This window comes from Lepidochelys olivacea (assembly GCF_965140295.1).
Source record: "Lepidochelys olivacea isolate rLepOli2 genome assembly, chromosome: 11".
In the NCBI taxonomy this organism is placed as follows: domain Eukaryota; kingdom Metazoa; phylum Chordata; order Testudines; family Cheloniidae; genus Lepidochelys; species Lepidochelys olivacea.
Window position 1 is genome coordinate 1,602,457 of NC_140421.1, and position 17,779 is coordinate 1,620,235.

Here is a 17,779-nt window from a genome sequence, read left to right on the forward strand (position 1 = left end):
AGTGAAAGTGCAGTGTGTTCCCTGGTGAGGGTGCTGTGAGGACAGAGAAAATGACTGTGTCTGGGGAAAGGGCTCGGGGGAGCAGCCCAGGGCTTGGCCTGGTGCTAAGGGGTCTGGTTTGCCATGTGAGTGCCTGGTATCAAGGAGGCTCCAGCCTTGGGAGAGTGCAGGGGCAGACTAACCAGGGGCTGACCCAGGGGAGCCTGGCCGATGCAGCTCAGCGGTTGGTCACAAGGACACAGGGCCACACTGTGGAGAAGCAGAGGGGACTATTTGTTTGTAGTTGGCTCAGCTTTGGGTTCCCCTTCCAGCTGGGAGCTGAGGAGGCAAGTGCCTGGTGTGACGATGTGACACAGCAGGGAGGGGGGAGTGTTGACCTGGGAATGTGCCCTGGGGATGGGAGACCTGAGAGCCTGTCACCTGAGCCAGGAGGGGGGACAGGCTCTCAGGTCTCCCATCCCCAGGGCACATTCCCAGGTCAACACTCCCCCCTCCCTGCTGTGTCACATCGTCACACCTGCTACGACTGAGCCCATCACCCAGTCTCTCTGGCATTGCCTAGTGCCAGGCTGCATTGGCGTGGGGTCACCTTGGGCCCTGACTGTGCTGCCGCTGAGCCCTGAAGCTCACTCAATGCTTCCAGCGACAGGAGAATGCAAAAGAAAGGAGCCCTCCGCATAAGTCTTTTGTGACGACTCTTGGTAACTCATACTGCCTTCAGCCTTTCTCTGCTGCTGTGGGGCTGTGACTGGACTGTCTGGACTGACTGGCCCTCTCAGCCTCCAGCAGCTATGGGGGGAAACTGAGGCACAGAGTGGGAAAAGGACTTGCCCAGGGTCAGCCAGTGAGTCACTGGCAGAGCTGGGAGTAGAATCTAGATCTTCCACCTAGTGCTGAGCTGTAACCACTTGCTCAGCCTCTCTCCCTATCACAGACCGTAGAGGGAGTGTGGTCAGTGTGCTGAGCCCAGTGTTCTGATTGCAGTGGGGGTCAGGCTGTGGCTCTGAATTGTACATGTACACGCCCCCAGCCTTCCCCTCACCATATTGCACGTGTACAGGGGCAGGAAGCCATGCATGCACCCAACACACATGGGGGCCAGGCATATGTGTGGGGACCTGGGCTGCTCTGTGCTCTTGGGGTCCAGGTTCATGTGTGGGGAGTGGATGTATGGGGGCTGCATGTGTGTGTGTACATGGAGTGGGGGGTGGGGCTGTGTGGCCTGTCTGGGGGTGGGGGTGTATATGCAGTTTGCTTGGTTCCTCTCCAGCTGTAGGCGCTCAGCTGGACACCGACCCACACCCTGGGCGGGGGGCTGTGTTTCTCGGTGCTCCAGTAGCGCTCATCTCGGTGCCAGGTGCTGCACAGACACACGGGGTGGGTCCGTCGAAGGCACGCAGCTAGAACAGCTTGGCCTGCTCCCTACTGTGCCTGCGGGAGCTGGCCAGTGGCTCATGAACCCAGCAGCACAGATGGATCAGGAACAAGACAGAGGTGGCCTGCAGAGGGGCCAGACAATGACAGTGCCAGTTGAATCTTGCCATTATGTAGGAGAAGGGGGAGCATGACCTGATGCTTCAGCACCATTTGGAAATGTCCCTTTCAAGCCATAACCCCTTGGCCCCTTAGCATCACCCCAACCCGCCTCCCTCCTAGTCACATGGGACTGGCTGCTACCTCTCCCCACACACTGTCTCTCCACCCCACAGAATGGCTTGTAGAGCTGGAACTGCAACCTTGGGGGATCTATTGGTGTGGCAGGGCTGTGTGCCTGGGGGAGCGCTGGCTTATGCCCCCTGTGCTGTTGTCTGTCCTTCCTGGCTGTTGGAAGCGGATAGCTCAGCTTAGCTCACTCCTGGCCTGCTTCGCAGTGCCCTGTTCTGGAATAGCTCCCCGGCTTTTCTTTCTAACGAGGCTCTAATTGGAAGCCGGTTCTGCTTCCCTTCCCATCTTCCCAGAGCTCACTAGTCCCAGTGGTGCAGGCCGATTAAGCTGAGGTTTGGGGTTTTTTTAATATGGCAGAATTATTTTGGAAGGACTGGGATCGTTACATGAGGGACTGCTTGAAACACCCCCAGGCTTGGTCTTTCATCCGGGGCCCGTTTCAAGTGGTTTTGCTCCGTACACGTCTCTGGGCAGCGACCATCTCAAACAGTTACTGGTAATTATAGATCCTCTTTCCCGCTCGCCCATTAGTCAAAGGATTTTTGTGTGTTTTAGCAGTGTTCTACATCGGCCTGAATGAGACTCTGTTCAGCATTTCCTAGGACCGGGATCGCCCTGTGCATGCATGGAGCTTTCCACGCTGCTGTCTACTGCTTTCCCAGGGCTTGGAGTGACACGTGACAGCAGGCATACACACACTGATTCCTTTGCTCATGATTTCAGTTCTGTGCAAACGCACTCCTCTTTGCACTCGCTTGCTGTCAGGCACAGGCACATATGTGTGTCTTTGTACATGCTTTCTGTTGCATGCAGGCCCTCATGCCTGGGCTTGGCTTTTCCCTTCAGGCGCTGTCAGGGACAGACAGGTTGTGTGCTCACTCCTCCAGGCCAGGCTTTCAGGCTCTTGCACTTTCTCTGCACAAGCTAGTAGCTGCACCCAGATATGCTTGCATGCACACACATGTTTGGATGTGTTGTCAGGTCCTTCCAGGGGCGTGTGCACATGTGGTCTCAGGGCTGCACAGCTCTTTGGAGGCATTCTCAGGGCTGGGCAGAAGACTCTGCCTCTGCCTCTGCCCCCAGGTGCTCCCACTTTTCTCACTGTAGCATGTGATTAGAGGTACCTTTTGAATCACTTCTCAAGTCACTGTGTGCTGCCCCCTCCCTGCCTCATTGGGGTGGCTCTGGAGGGCTCTTCTGCTGGGTAGTGCTCGTACCTTAGATGGCATAGCCTTAAGGACTTCTCAGGCACCTGGCTGGGCCCCAGGTGCGCCACAGCTCTCGAGGTTTGGCTGTTCTTCAGTCAGGAGAAACAGCACTGGGCCATCACAGCAACACAGAGCGAGAGACGAGGCTCTAGTACTGGGTGCCCCCTGTGTGTACCTGAGGCGCTGAGCTATTGGAGAATGGGTGTGTGCTCCTGTAACTGAAAGAGGTATCGTGTCATGGAGCGCAGGGACAAGGGAGCAGTGTCCAGGCTGTCCAGAGCCTCAGCACTAGCCCTCAGGAGAACCCTTTATGTTCGCACAGAGATTCTTCCGTTTAAAGTGAATTGGTAAAGGAAGTGCTATGGAATCAAAGAAACAGGGATGGAAAAGACCCTCTAGTCTCCTCTAGTGCCTCCCTCCCCTTCTGAGGGTCAGCACTGGATTGATCCCAAGAGTGTGACCTCCAAGACCTGAGCGAGATTGCGTTTAAATGTCAGATACCATGGGGCTCCTGGTCCTTCCACTGGGAGACAGTGCCCAGCCCAGCATCTCACCGGCCGGAAGTGCTGTCTGTGTGCGATTGCACCCCATAGCAGGTCGGTTCCTGCTCTTGGCCAGGTCATCACCCGGTGTCTGTCATCTGCCGGGCACAGGGTTTCCCAGCAAGGATGGGGTTTGTGCCCCCTTGTCGCCTGTGCAGGCCCTGACATAGTACTTCTCACTCACTGTAGGGTTTGAGCGCAGGAGAGTGATTTTCAGCAGCTCTTTGTTCTGGAAATACGTGCCACTTTTCTTCCTCATTTCGGAGTGGGAAATCCTCTTCTGCTGCTGGCAGCAAGGGAGTCTCTCGCTCACTTTGCTTCACCGTGGGATGGTGGACTAGAAACTTTCTTGGGTTTGCCCTCTCCTCTGCTGGGCTGAGCTGGGCTATTCTCAGTCCACTGTGCCCGGTGTCTCCCTGGTGCTGTTCCTGTTCTGCGATGGCTGGGTTGATACTGGGCACAGCTGCCTGTCTTTTGGTTTTTATTCTACTAAGGTAATCGATTTTTTGAAGATTTTCTGTAGGGAGCTGTAGCATTTTAATTGGTGGTTTTAATCTGGTCTTCGCTGTGGCTAGTATATTGTCTGCTTAGGCCTTTGTCTAGTGTCCTGTGCAGTATGTGGCTATGGATGGCATTGTCCACTCTCTTGCTGTGGGGTTGGTTCTGCTCAGGTGTGGGGTTGGCGTTCTAGAGAAGTTGAATGAATTTGTGATTTTGGAGGTGAGCTGTTTGGGTTACATGCAGGGCCCCATGTGGAATCTGGTGCAGAATTCACTCCATGCTGCACAACAGTGATCCACAATCTTGGCTGATGTTTTAAAAAACAAAGTTTCTAGCCCTCATGGTTATGAAGAGACCCCTGAAGATGTGACCCAAATGTAACCAATGGCTGCCTGGGTCTGCAGAGAGCCTGAAACAATGGCTCAGAGAGGTATGTACTGCCCAGTCCCCTCACTCAGGGCTCTCTTAACTCCCTGATTCCGGGGCTGTAGAATGTGCCTTTCTCCAAGATACCATTCAACCAAACTCTTTATTTTGTTGTAGAAGGTGCCCAGCATTTTGTTTTCTGTCTCCTTGCCCTCCCAGGTCCTGCCTGCAGCTGCCTCTTACTCTCTACCTTTCCCTACAAGGTGGAATTAATTGGATGAAGTATGTGCTGTTCCACAGAACCAGGCAGGTGGTTGTCAGAGCCAGAGCTAGAGTCCAGCTTGCACCCAGGGAGCAGGGGAGCCAGGCTGCCTAGAGAATAGAGCAGCAGCTGAGGACCAGGGAGCTGAGGAGAACCACTGAAGCTGACTACAGTGGCATCTATGGGGTGGGAGGAGGAGATTCCGAGCTGGGCCACCCCAGCGACACTGAAACTGCTGAGGCCCATAGAGCTGAGCCCCATGGAGAGCACAGCAAAAAACTCCATCATAACAAACAACCGTTGGTGGAAGGAATCTTTGTTGGATCGTACACCGGTGAGCATCCCAGCTCCATGCGAGAGTCTGCATATGCTGAAAAGCTTTAGGGGCTGAATTTACTGTTCAAATCCCTAACCCAGGCATCTGGCCTGGTTGTGCTGGCCCCCTTCCTCCAGCATTCAGGAAAACACCCTTCTTCCCACATCACTTGAACCTGCCACAGAATTCCCCAACTGCTGCTCCCGAGGTGTCAAAACCATGGGTCCATGCTGCAGAACTGGGTCCAACCAGTCGGGGAACCCACAGGCCTTCACTCTAGGCAAATGTCATGGCAGCCCCACCTGTGGGAGCTCTCTTTCTTCCGCTCCTCCCCATGGCCCCTTTCTGCTGTGGGTCTGTTTCCCCATGGTATGTCCTCTGTGTGAGTGAGCCAGAGGAAGCGCTTCCCACCACATGCCCAGCGGCAGGGTGTTCTGATGTCTCTGAGCAGAGCCTGGAACTGATTAATTCCTGATGGCTGCTCTGCTCTCTGGTTGCAGTGTTGTGACTCTGTCCACAGTGGGAGCAGTTGCCAGGTTGAATCCCTGTAGGAGGCTGTAGTGTGGACAGGGAACAGGAAAGTAATCTGAGAACATAATATAAGAATGGCCACACTGGGTCAGACCAATGGTCTAGCTAGCCCAGTATCCTGTCTTCCTACAGTGGCCAGTGCCAGGTGTTTCAGAGGGAATGAACAGAACAGGGCAGTTATTGAGTGATCCATTTCCTGTTGTCCAGTCCCAGTTTATGGCAGTCGGAGGTTTAGGGACGCCTAGAGCATGGGGTTGTGTCCCTGGCCATCTTGGCTAACCGCCATTGATGGCCCTATCCTCCATGAACTTATCCAATTTTTTTTTTAACAGAGTTATATTTTTGGCCTCCACAACATCCCCTGGCAAGGAGTTCCATAGATTAACTGTGCGTTGTGTGAAGAAGTACATCCTTACGTTTGTTTTAAACCTGCTGCCTATTAATTTCATTGGGTGACTCCTGGTTCTTGTGTTATATCACTTCCCTAGTCTCTTTCTCCAAACTATTCCTGATTTTATAGACCTCTATCATATTCCTCCTTAGATGTCTCTTTTCTAAGATGAACAGTCCCAGTCTTTTTAACCTCTCATATGGGAGCGGTTTCATACCTCTAATTATTATTGTTGCCCTTCTCTGTACCATTTCCAATTCTAATATATCTTTTTTGAGATGGGGCAACCAGAAATGCATGCAGTATTTAAGGTGTGGGCGTACCATGGATTTATATAGTGGCATTACAATATTTTCTGTCTTCTTATCTATCCCTTTCCTAATGGTTCCTGACATTGTTAGCTTTTTTGACTTTAGCTGCACATTGAGCAGATGTTTTCAGAGAATTATCCACCATGACTCCAAGATCTCTTCCTTGAGTGGTAACAGCTAATTTAGATACCATCATTTTGTATGTATCGTTGGGATTATGTTTTCCAATGTGCATTATTTTACACTTATCAAAATTTGATTTCATCTGCCATATTGTTGCCTCGTCACCCAGTAGTGTGAGATCCCTTTCTAACTCTTTGCAGTCAGCGTTGGACTTAACTAGAGTAATTTTGTACTGTCTGCAAACTTTGCGAGCTCCCTGTTTACCCGTTTTTCCAGATCATTTATGATTATGTTGAACAGCACTGGCCCTAGTACAGATCCTTGGGGGATCCTGCTATTTTCCTGTCTCCACTGTGGAAACTGACCATTTACTCCTACCCTTTGTTTCCTGTCTTTTAACCCGTTATTGATCCATGAAAGGACCTACCCTCTTATCCCATGACTGCTTACTTTGCTTTAGAGCCTTTGGTGAGGTACTTATCAAAGGCACTCTGAAAGTCCACGTACACTATAGCCATGTGTATATCCTCATATCTTATGAGGTTCAACAAGGACAAGTGCAGAGTCATGCACTTAGGATGGAAGAATCCCATGCACTACTACAGACTAGGGACCGAATGGCTAGGCAGCAGTTCTGCAGAAAAGGACCTAGGGGTTACAGTGGACGAGAAGCTGGATATGAGTCAACAGTGTGCCCTTGTTGCCAAGAAGGCTAACGGCATTTTGGGCTGTATAAGTAGGAGCATTGCCAGCAGATCGAGGGACGTGATCATTCCCCTCTATTCGGCACTGGTGAGGCCTCATCTGGAGTACTGTGTCCAGTGTTGGGCCCCACAGTACAAGAAAGATGTGGAAAAATTGGAAAGACTCCAGAGGAGGGCAACAAAAATGATTAGGGGGCTGGAGCACATAACTTATGAGGAGTGGCTGAGGGAACTGGAATTATTTAGTCTGCGGAAGAGAAGAATGAGGGGGGATTTGATAGCTGCTGTCAGCTACCTGAAAGGGGGTTCCAAAGAGGATGGATCTAGACTGTTCTCAGTGGTAGCAGATGACAGTAACAAGGATCAGTGGTCTCAAGTTGCAGTGGGTGAGGTTTAGGTTGGATATTAGGAAACACTATTTCACCAGGAGGGTGGTGACACACTGGAATGGGTTCCCTAGGGAGGTGGTGGAATCTTCTTCCTTAGAGGTTTTTAAGGTCAGGCTTGACAAAGCCCTGGCTGGGATGATTTAGTTGCGGTTGGTCCTGCTTTGAGCAGGGGGTTGGACTAGATACCTCCTGAGGTTCCTTCCAACCCTGATATTCTATGATTCTATGTTTGTTGACTTCCCTGAAGAATTCTAATAGATTGGTGAGCCATGATTTCCCTTTACTAAAGCCATGTTGACTCGTCCTCAAAATATCATGTTAATCTCTGTGTCTGGTGATTCTGTTCTTTACTATTGTTTCAACCAATTTGCCTGGAACTGAAGTTAGGGTCACTGGCCTGTAATTGCCAGGATCGCTTCTGAATCTTTTTTAAAAAATCAGTGTTACATTAGCAATGCTCCAGTCATCTGGTCCAGAGCCTGATTTAAGTGATCGGTTATACGCCACAGTTAAGAGTTCTGCAGTTTCATATTTGAGTTCCTTCAGAACTCTTGGGTGATACCATCTGGTCCTGGTGACTTATTGCTGTTTAATTTATCAGTTTGTTCCAAAACCTCCTTTTACTGATGCCTCAGTCTGGGACAGTTCCTCAGATTTGTCCCCTAAAAAGAATGGCTCAGGTGTGGGAACCTCCCTCTATTCTCTGCACTGAGAAATGCCAAATGATTGGCCCGGTGAAAGGAATCTTCATCCTCTGCTGGTGTTAGGGCCTCTTGCTGAAAGGGCAGCCCATCCTGAGGCAGGCGCTGGCCCTGTGATTGTCCAGCCTTGGGAGAGCCCGATGGGGTCGCATAAGCATTGCATAAGCTTTTGCTAACGGCTCCATATTTCTTGGACCTAGGGCTCTTGGGAGAAGGGCTTCTTGGGTGAATGGTGCTACACCCTGGTTCCGATAGGGCTCCCATGGGCACAGGATTCCCCCTTGAGTCTGACACCAGCAGACCCTGCTGTGCCGTGCCCTGAGAATAGAGAAACCCAGTGTCACTGAGTGTGTCAGGCTCCATTTGAGATGTGGTGCTTGGCTTCCTCTCCTCCCCCTGCCTCAGGCCTTTGCCTTAAACTCACTAGGACCAGAAGGGACCATCATGATCATCCAGTCTGACCTCCTGCACATCACAGGCCTCTCCCTTCCCTCCACACCTGCCATCGGATCCTCTGGTTGAGCTGCTGCAGTCCTCAGATCTTGATTTAAAGATTTCAAGTTACAGAGACTCCTGCATTCACTCTAGTTCAAGCCCTCAAGTGACCCGTGCCCCACACTGCAGAGGAAGGCAGAACCTAGCCAGGGTCTCTGCCATCTCTTCTTCTTTCTCTTGCTTTTTAAATGTGTCCAGCTCAGTGGGAGTGGGCGGTGCGGAAGCAGAGCTACCTTGTAGGGAGGGGTTAGGAATGTCCCCCCGCCCCCAGTCCAGGTGCCACTACGGCCTCTTCTCATAAGGCTACGCATATAGGGCACCTGTGGTCAGTCCCATTTTTAAAGCTGGTAAATATATCAGGACTAGTTTCTGTCCCCTCCAAAGGTCAATATTTGTGCAAAGTTTAATTTTAACTTAACAAGCAGTTGTTAGCTGAGGCTACCCTGTTGTGTTTGGGTGTTTTTGTTTCTCTTTTCCCGTGGATCTGAGTGGTGGGGCTGTGTGTGAGCGTGTGCTTGTGGGTGCTGACTCACAGGGGCTGGGGTGTGGAGGGCTGGCACATCTATCTGCTCCTGGGCACACATAGGAGGCTGCCCAGCTCAGCCCAGCCTGGAAATGGTGCTGAGGTTCAGAGGGTGTGCGGGAAGGACTGTGGCCAGTGACGTAAGCTGTCAACATAACCCACAAACTTCTGGTGGGCAAACCCAGAGGCTGCTGGGGGTCTGAGCAGATGAGACACCCTCAGCCCCCTGGCTCGGAACAACAGCGGGCAGTGAGAGCAGCTTTCTGGGCCCTCACCAGGCCATTACACCCCTCGGGTGTTGTAGACAGTTGTGCTGTCACTTGGCCAGGCCAGGTAGATCTAGGTCTTCTCGTCTTCCCTCTTCACTCTGTCCCTTGGCTCCTGAAGGGTTGTGTGGCTTTCACCTGAATTTCCCCGGTAGGAAGGATCTGGTGCTGTGTTACTCAGAATAGAACGCACCATTCCAGCCTGTCCATCCATCACATTGCTGCCATATTGCATGGGGGGCGCCCATCTAGTTTGCCGTGTGCGCTCACCCTGAGCTGCTGTGGTAACAGAGACTTACGCAGTGTCTCTCCCTAGACAGACAGGTCTCCTTCAGCTTTGCTGCCTCCCAGATTTCTCCCTTCCATTGAGTGCGGTTCAACCTCAGTGATACACCCCCTGTTACCATAGGACCTGGCAAGGCCATTGGGAATTCCCTGGACTGTCCCCCCAGGCAGCGAGCTGGCAGGGGCCGGGCTGTGTGTGTGTTGTGGATCATTTCCCTCAGCTCACACATTCATAGTGCTATGGAAGGCAGTGATGGAAAATTCCCATTCACCACACCCTGGGCAGCTCCTATGTGCCTAGTGCTTTGGCCAGTCCAGTTTGGATTGAAAGCATGAGGCATGTTGTTGTTTCCCACCCATGCTGTGTTTCTAATCTTTTCAGAGCCCCCTCCCTTGGTTCTCTCTTCTGACTGGGGATCGCAGCAGCTCTCTCTCTGCCCATTCTAGTCACATGCTGGTTTCTCTCCTTCCAGAATATTCAGAGTCTCGGACCAGACTGGAGCTAGTACCGGCCCCTGCAGCAGGCCTGGAGCATCTCCTTACTCCTGCACTCACATAACAGTATTGGGAATGTCGGAGCAGGTTGGCCCCTAGCCCCACAGCCATCTCCTGTCTCTGGCAGGGGCCAGCACCAGCTGTTTTGGAGGAAGGGGGAGGTAGGAGGTAGAAATGGGATAATTTGCTTCTAGGGTATGTCTCCTGACCCCCAGCAGTTAGAGGTTGGCCCATGCTCTGAAGTATGAGGGCTTAAAGCCCTGCCAGAACTAATATTTACTATAACAGCTCTGGATGTTCTCATTGTCCAGCAAAAGGTTTGTTCCCCTTTTGAATCCTGTGGCTGCACTGATATCTTGTGACAGTGAGTTCCACTGGCTAATTGTGCATTGTGTGAAGAAGTGTTGCTGTTGGTCAGTTTGGACGTTGCAGCCTGTTAGTGTCCCCTGGTGAGATGGGTAAATAGCAGTGTCCACTCCTTACTCCCTTTCCTCATATTCTTGGCTCATTGCTAATTTGCGTGTCTGTGCCATGTCCAAGCCTGTTGGGGAAATGGTTCATTCCAGAATTTTACCTACATCTCTGACATCTGCCGCTTTCCCTTTGTATGTTTCACTCTATGCTCCACTAACAACAGTGTTCCAGAGGTGGGAGCCAGTCCAGACCCCGAGTTAGGCCCTAACTCCTCAAGACTGTAGGCTCTTGGGGTCGGGACATTGTCATCCCAGTGTTTGTGCAGTGCCCAGCGTGGAGGGTCCTGACTGGGGCCTGGAGGAGAATGGGAAGCCAGGGATGCACATTCCCTGCTGGGGTGACGTCTTCCCTTTGCCCAGGGGATGGGCTGCCGAGTTTCAAACCCGTTGGAGTGTCCATACAGCTCTCGCAGTCAGGCGGAGGGAGAGCAGGCTGCAGGAAGAAGCTCTGGGCCAAGAAGCACAGTGATCCCTATGGCCAAGTCCCACTCAGAGAGTCATTGGCCCCTGCCCCTGGCTGGCATTCCCCCCTGCAGCCTGGCTATCTGTGGGTCAGGGGGACTGTTTTTTATCTCCTGCCTCTGAAGCATCAGGGTTGGCCATGGCTGGAGATGGGCCATTGGGCAGGGAGAGGCAGGGCTCTGAGGTGGCACGGAGCATTCTCTCTCTCAGGTGTGTGGTTGGCTGTCTGGCTGTGGCTCACACACCCAGGGTCTAGCTGATCGCCATATGTGGGGTGAGGAGGGAATTTTCCCGCAGCTCAGACTGGCAGGGACCTTGGGGGTTTGTCTCCTTCCTCTGTAACGTGTGGGTGTGGGTCACATGCCAGGTTCATGTGGGTGTATCTCACATCAGCATTGCCCTGTCATGACGGGGCCCTTACACACTGATGCCCCTTGCTCCCTCCTCTCCTCTGCCTGTGGCACGTCATGGGCTAGTTTCCGTGGGTCTCATTTCTGTGGTTGGGTTCATATGCGGGGGCTGGTTGGGATTGGTGGCCTGTGATACACTCGCAGCGGGTCAGATTGGTTACCTGGTGATCCCTTCTGGCCTTAAACTCCATGGCTTATTGGGTGGTAACTGCCAGGGTGGCTTCTCCTGGCTCGCCATTAGAGGGGCCTGTGGGTTAGGTGGGGTCAGTGCTTGGACCAGCTAGCCCTGCTGCTGGGCTGTAGTTGAACAGGCCGTCTGGTGAGGCTCTCTGCTAGCGATGCTGAGTCTGAAGAGCATGTTCACCTGGTTCAGAGTGGCCCTGCTCACCCCTTGTCCAGCTGCAGTGTGCAGGTCTTGGCCCCCACCAGCCCCCATTGGTGGGTTGTGGTCATGTTGTATCTTTCTGTTTCCCTGTCCCTGGGGCCACGTATTCAGCAGGGAAGGGGAGACAGGCAGCTGGCTGAGAGCAGAGGGTGGAGGAGCTGGTCACTGATCCCTGGCGACAGACTGGATTGGTGGCTAGGATGGAACAAGGCTGCATCCCACAGCAAGAAGGCTGATATGCTGGTGTACCCCATGGTGAGGTCAACACCCCCGTGCACCCTGTGATGAGAAGGCCAGAGTAGCCTGCTGTCCTGGTGCCAGTGGGACCGACCTCGTCTCCATGTTTTGTAGGCTGCCCCGTGGGCGCTGAGGTTTGTTGTTTCTGTTATTTCTTTTCCTTTTCCTCGCCAGGTCCTGGGCTGCCAACCTCAAAGAGCAAACAGACTGGCTGCATTGTGAGTGACAGTGCTGGGGGGTCGTGCGCGTAAACACAGGGCTCTTGATGGCCAGGCAGTGGGTGATGGAAGTGAACTCATCTCGTGACATCAGCCCTGTGGCTTCAGGGGAAAGCAGTGGTCAGGCTGCCCCAGAAGGAGCGGCTCTGTTTTCCTTCGCGCTTGGTGCCCGTCTAACTTATAAACTTTAATGGCCAGTTTAAGAGGTTCCTGCATGGGCACCTTGTTGCCAGTTTTAGGTTTTTAATGTGGAAACTTTTCCCTTTGCGGTCGTGGGAGGAAAGAGTTTGGGCCACGGGGCCGTAATCAGGACTTGTGGGTGCCGATGAGACAGCCCAGAAGGGCTCTGGTTCCAGTCGCTGACAACAAAGGAGGGTTGGCTGCACCGGCGTGTGAGTGGCACTGACCGAGCTGACCCAACTGGGGCGGGGGGAGACGCTCGCCCCATCCAGCCAGCCTGCCCCAGGAGCCCTGCCTGTACAGAGAGGATGCGCAGAGGGGACTTCCTTCCTGCAGGAAAGGAACGTGTGCGGCGAGGGCGCACAGCCTGTCAGTGCATCCAGAGCCATGTCAGCAACTGCCCCAGGCCTAGCCACGCCCTCACACAAACACACCCAGTAAACCCATGACTCCAGATTTAGCTCCTTCTCAGACGCTGGCTAGAAATCTCTGGAGTTTGCCAGCGAGAAACCCCCGCTATTGATCTTGCCCCCAGGTGTAGTCTCTTTGGGGCTGGACTCTGTGAACTCTGTATGGCAGTGAGAAGTCCTTGGAGAGGAATTGGTGGAGTGCTTCCCTCCATTGATCAGGGAGGGTACTGCCCCAGTGCAGGTGGGCTGGAGCTTCAGGCGCAGAATTTGGAGCCTGGGTCTACTCCTGACTTTGCCACTGACTTACTGTGTGACCTTGGGCAGGTCCCTTCCCCAGTCCGTGCATCAGCTTCCCCCTCTGTTACACTGAGGCTATCAATGTGTCTGTCTCCTCCTTGGGCGGGGTGTGTGTTAATCTCCTGTGTCTGTGGAGTAGGTTGGGTGGGGAAGGACAGTGGCCATCCCTTCGTGCTCGTGGATTGTGCTGCTGGGGCCTGGGCATGAATCCAGGCTGTGGGGTTAGTGGGGCGCCTTGTGCAGAGTGAGATAAAGCCAGTGCCCGCGCCACCCAGCCAGACTGGAGTGCCATCTGAGTCAAAGGGCTGGAAATGGGTGGCCAGGGCTCAGAGTGGTGCCGGAGCTAGCAATGTCTCACCTTACTCAGAACCACACAGGGCTGGTCAGATCTTCGCGCAGGACAGAGAGGTGCAGCCTAGAGTAGGGGCCACACAGAGGGCCTTGGCTCTGGGCTGCCTGGAGGGAGAGAGGCAGCTCTGGGGATAGCTCAGCTGGAGTCCTGGTTGCCCCATGTTCATGCTCAGCAGGAAGGTCATGGCCTTTCCTTTTGACCCTGCCCTTGTCAGGCTGATCGCGCTGTCTGTCACTTGGGTGCTGGATCAGCTCTTTGCTCTGCTACTCGCAGGGAGCGCGCTGTGGGGCCAGACTGGAGGATGGTGTTGATTGCACTCTCAGCAAATTTGCGGATGATACTAAACTGGGAGGAGTGGTAGATACGCTGGAGGGCAGGGATAGGATACAGAGGGACCTAGACAAATTGGAGGATTGGGCCAAAAGAAATCTGATGAGGTTCAATAAGGATAAGTGCAGGGTCCTGCACTTAGGACAGAAGAACCCAATGCACAGCTACAGACTAGGGACCGAATGGCTAGGCAGCAGTTCTGCGGAAAAGGACCTAGGGGTGACAGTGGACGAGAAGCTGGATATGAGTCAGCAGTGTGCCCTTGTTGCCAAGAAGGCCAATGGCATTTTGGGATGTATAAGTAGGGGCATAGCGAGCAGATCGAGGGACGTGATCATCCCCCTCTATTCGACATTGGTGAGGCCTCATCTGGAGTCCTGTGTCCAGTTTTGGGCCCCACAGTACAAGAAGGATGTGGATAAATTGGAAAGAGTCCAGCGAAGGGCAACAAAAATGATTAGGGGTCTGGAACACATGACTTATGGGGAGAGGCTGAGGGAACTGGGATTGTTTAGTCTGCAGAAGAGAAGAATGAGGGGGGATTTGATAGCTGCTTTCAACTACCTGAGAGGTGGTTCCAGAGAGGATGGTTCTAGACTATTCTCAGTGGTGGAAGAGGACAGGACAAGGAGTAATGGTCTCAAGTTGCAGTGGGGGAGGTTTAGGTTGGATATTAGGAAAAACTTTTTCACCAGGAGGGTGGTGAAACACTGGAATGCGTTGCCTAGGGAGGTGTTGGAATCTCCTTCCTTAGAAGTTTTTAAGGTCAGGCTTGACAAAGCCCTGGCTGGCATGATTTAATTGGGGATGGGTCCTTTTGAGCAGGGGGTTGGACTAGATGACCTCCTGAGGTCCCTTCCAACCCTGATATTCTATGATTCTATGCCCTGACTGGGGGAGTTGAAGGTGGCGTCTTTTGGTTCAGGAAGCCCCATGGATTGTGTCCTGGCTGCTGGAGAGGCCAGCTCTCCCCTGTGGTAGCTCATCACTGTGATCAGCTGAGGCATCTGAACTAACAGCCGTGTGGGCTAAACTAGAGGGCAAGGGGCAGGACAACCTCTGGCAAAGACCCCGCTAGCCCCCTCCCGGTCTGATGGAGCTCGGATTGCTTTGCAGAGCCCATCTTGCCAGGCTGTCCCTGGTGAGGGGTTTCTTGGTGTTGGGGCTGGAGATCCTTTTGTGGAGACTGATCCATGTGGAGTTTTGGTAAGTGCTGAGGGCGTGAGACTCTGCTGTCACTTCCACTAAACCCAAATACATACAGAGATGGAGAACAGCATTGATTCCAGTTAGAGCTGCATGGTTAGTGCACTGGCATGACTTAGCAGAGCACAGCTAAAGGGCACTGCCAGCCTGAAACCGAGTCTATTGAGAAACAAAGCTAAGAAGTTCTTAGGTGCTGCTCTTGTTCTGGTCGCTTTGCCCCTTACTCCCTCCACCCCCTGCAAATGGGTGTGTTTGTAGAATCACATTTTCCTATTTTAGTGAGTGTTTTTCCTCTGCCCTCTTGCTGTGTGACAGACCCACACAGCGACGGGACAGACTCACTGTACAGGGGAATGGGGACACGCACTGATGCTATTGGCGGCACCAAGGAAACCCGTAGAGAATCTCCAGGAGACTCCCTCTTCTCTAGTCTCTCTCAGTTCTGACCAGCTCAGGTGTCTCTGTGTGTGCAGCAATAGCAGGGGCCTCTGCTCCCTCCGGCAGCCCAGCCCGCATTCCCACGGCTCAGGGCATGATTTCTTCTGCCCGGTGCTGACATCCCTTTCTTTGGGAGTGATGGATTCTCCTCATGACCTTGTATGTAGCTCAGTGGGCCCTTCAAGGGGCTCTGTCCTTGGACAGCATGGCTTCTGTGCTGCCCTTGCTGCTCACTGGCTTTGCCCTGCCCACTGCTCCCTCCGTCAGCCCCTGAGGTCCCAAGGGGCTAGGTTGATGCTTCGTCTTTGGTGATCAAGGAGCTCCTCCTGGCCCACAGGGCTCTGTTTCCCCCCTTGCCCAGCAGCTGACAGACTGGGGAGCTGTAGAGGAGTCTCAGGAGTTGGGGTCTGTGGTGCCGTCCCGGGGGTTGCCTGGAGCATGACATCCCCAGGTGTGCAGGCAGGGCTCTGCCGTGTACCTCTAGTTAGTCTGTCCATCGAGACCTGGTTGGGGAAGCCCTACCGGGGGTGCCTGGCCAGCTCCATCTTGGAGTGTGACCGTGCTTTCGCTGGCATTGAGGCCGTTCCCAGGCTGCCCTGCGGGTTGTGGGGAGGGTGTGCAGGGGGAGCTAGCTTGGCAGAAAGTTCTGCCACAGCTATTGAGCTAACCCCGGGGTGGCACCAAGAGCTCCATAAATAGCACTCCCACCCAGCGGCAGAGGCGTGGCCATGGGCTACCAGCTATTTCATACCATGAGCTTTCAAGTGGTCGACATGCGCCTTCCACATGAGCCATTTGTACATCTGCTTTGCGTGGGGGAGGGTTTCAAAGAGAAAACCCAGCATGCAGAGTCTGTGTATTTCCAGCCTGTCCCAGGAGACTCCTCCATGGGCTCAGCCCAGGGCTGGCGATGGGTGCCTGAGAATGGCCCGGAGCAAACTGACTTACAGATGCTCCCTGCGCTACATGCCCAGGAGGCCTGCCCAGTGCAGCCACTCCAGCCCCGGGAGAACCCTGCCTCTCCTAGGCCTGGAAGTGATTCCTCAGAGCCGAATGGTGTAATATATGAATCCATGATGATGTCAGTCCAAGGAGAGTCCAGTGCAGATGGAAGGGACTGGGTTGTGGGTGCTGATTACCTGGAACAAGCATGGGCAGTGCAAGGGGAGCCTACCCTGGAGGGACCCCAGGCGGGGAAGATCCTGTCTCCAAGGCCCACTCAGTCCTGTCCTCTGCTGAGACTGACCAGTCATCTGTGTTGCCAGCTCTGGCAACTTTACTGCCAGTCTTGTAGTGCTTGGGTGTTTGTGAAAGTGCCGGCTCCCAGTCCCAGGATTAGGGGAGAATCTCCACTTTCATTGGGAAAGATGAGGACGTTCCTAGCCTCCTGGCTGCAGGGGAGGTGTGTAGTGCAGCCCCAGTGACCCTGAACTGCTTGCTTTCAGACCCAAAGCCAAAGAGCCAGAAGCCCAACCTGTAGCATGGATTAAATACGCCTGAACTTTAGGGCCCTGACTCAGGATCTTTCAGCGTTTGCAGCTGGCAATGCTGAGTTAGTGCCAGCAGGGCTGGTGTGTATGTGGGTTGAGCCCCCAGCATGTCTCAGGTGGGGTGGGTCTCAGAAGGCCAAGATGTTCTCATAGAACATCATAGAAATGTGATGCTGGAAGGGCCCTCAACAGGCCATCAAGTCCAGCCCTCCGGCGCTGAGGCAGGACCAAGAAAACCTCAACCAGCCCTGACCGGTGTTTGTCCAACATGTTCAGTGATGGGACTGCACAACCTCCCTAGGTCACCTAGTCCAGTATTTAGCTAGTCGGGAGTTAGAAAGCTTTCCCCAATATCTAACCTAAGTCTCCTTTGCTGCAAACTGAGCCAATTCCTTCTTATCTTGCCCTTGGTGGGCAGGAGAACAATTGATCACTGTTCCCTATGTAACAACCTTTGACTTCTGTGAAGACTGTTGTCAAGTCCCCCTCAGCCTTCTCTTTCAACTTTTCTTCAGAAGTCGGGTTTTCTAAAGCGCTGATCATTTTTGTTGTTCTCCTGTGGACTTTCTCCAATTTGTCCACATCTATCTTAAAGTGCAGCACACAGAACTGGACACAGTACTCCGTCTGAGACCTCACCAGTGCTGAGCAAAGCGGGACAGTGACCTGTGTCTTACATTCAACACTCCGGTTAATACGCCCAGCATGAGATTAGCCTTTGTCACAACAGCATCACACTGTCAACTCATATTTATGTAGCCAGTTTTCCCCAATTTGTAGCTGTCCATTTGAAAGTGTAGTACTCTGTACTTGTCAT

At 53.2% G+C, this 17,779-nt stretch overlaps 1 protein-coding gene across 3 annotated transcripts in view; it reads left to right on the forward strand.

Moving 5' to 3' along the window:
- The window catches only part of NHEJ1 (non-homologous end joining factor 1), a 146,492-nt gene that overhangs the window by 70,726 nt on the left and 57,987 nt on the right, over nucleotides 1-17,779 (forward strand). The gene's annotated exons all lie outside the window — the stretch shown is intronic.